Source organism: Chrysochloris asiatica, unplaced genomic scaffold, assembly GCF_000296735.1.
Source record: "Chrysochloris asiatica unplaced genomic scaffold, ChrAsi1.0 scaffold00075, whole genome shotgun sequence".
NCBI classification, from domain to species: Eukaryota; Metazoa; Chordata; class Mammalia; order Afrosoricida; family Chrysochloridae; genus Chrysochloris; species Chrysochloris asiatica.
In genome coordinates, this window is record NW_006408593.1 from 400,855 (window position 1) to 402,454 (window position 1,600).

Consider the following 1,600-nt stretch of genomic DNA (forward strand, 5'->3'; position numbering starts at 1 on the left):
GTTGTTAGAGGCAATCGAGTCGGTACTGACTCATAGCCACCCTATGCACAGCAGAACGAAACACTGCCCAACCCTGGGCCAACCTCACTACCGTTGCCACACTTGAGTCCATCGATGCTGCCACTTGGCCAATCCATCATGTTAGGGGTCTCCCTCTTTTTCTCTGACCCTCCACCTTACCAGACATGAGATGGACAAAAGATATTAAAAAGCAAGGAGATTATGTCAAAAATGTATTTGTCTTTTCTAAAAGTTGATTCAATTCTACAGTCAGACTGTGGATAATTTTTTATTTACTTTTGTATGTAAATATATATATATAGGACCTACGAGTTGGTTAGACTCAAAGCAACACTATTTAGGGTTTCCAAGGAGCAGCTGGTGGGTTTGCACTGCCAAACCTTGCAGTTCAAACCAACCTTGTGGCCCACTGCATTATCCCACACCACCACCCTAGGACTCCTAGATAAGCACTAGACATATATTTACATACAAAAGTGAATAAAAAGGCGGGTTCTCTTCCTGACTAGTAATCTGACTGGTGTTTTTGGTACTGCAACTGCTGATAACTGAAGATGTCTTCAGGAACTGCAAAAATTGGGCACCCTGCTCCCAACTTCAAAGCTACAGCTGTTATGCCAGATGGTCAGTTCAAAGATGCATGTTTGTCTAACTACAAAGGAAGATATATTATGTTCTTTTTTTTAATCCTCTTGATTTAACCTTTGTGTGCCCCACTGAAATCATTGCTTTCAGTGACAGGGCAGAAGAATTTAAGAAACTCAACTGCCAAGTGATTGGTGCTTCTGTGGATTCTCACTTTTGTCATCTGGCTTGGATCAACACACCCAAGAAAGAAGGAGAACTGGGACCCATGAATATTCCTTTGGTATCAGACCCTAAGCGCACAATTGCTCAGAACTATGGGGTCTTAAAGGCAGATGAAGGAGGCATCTTATTTAGAGGACTCTTCATCATTGATGATAAAGGCATCCTTCGACAGATCACTGTAAATGACCTCCCTGTTGGCCTCTCTGTGGATGAGACCCTAAGACTAGTTCAGGCCTTCCAGTTCACAGACAAACATGGGCAAATGTGCCCAGCTGGCTGGAAACCTGGCAGTGATACCATCAAGCCTGATGTCCAGAAGAGCAAAGAGTACTTCTCTAAGCAGAAGTGAGCGCCAGGGCCACTTGATTGCCAGGTGGCAGTGCTGAACAGCCTTGAGAAAAAAACCAAACCTCTTTTGTAATTTGTTTATGCTTCTAACACAAAGCTTTAGACTTGGCTGAGATATGTGGTATGATAGGACAGACCTTTCCTACAGGAGTTGAGTGGCTAACCTTTCTTTTTGCAGTGGTGGAGATGACCTTGAGCTGTACTGTGGGCCAGGCCAGCTGATGTGTATCTTGTATCAGTAGTGCAGTATGAGCCTACTGATCTTTTGTAGTTTCTATTAAACTTGACCTGAGACCTAAAAAAAAATTATCCACACTTAGGCTGTAGAATTGAATTAATTTTTAGAAAAGACAAATACATTTTTGACATAATCTCCTTGCTTTTTAATATATTTTGTCCATGTATCAACAAGTTTTCATAT

At 41.9% G+C, this 1,600-nt stretch overlaps 1 pseudogene; it reads left to right on the forward strand.

The window, feature by feature from the left end:
* Positions 1-575: 575 nt before the first annotated feature.
* On the forward strand, positions 576-1,180 carry LOC102816612 (annotated as a pseudogene).
* The last annotated feature ends 420 nt before the right edge of the window (positions 1,181-1,600 follow it).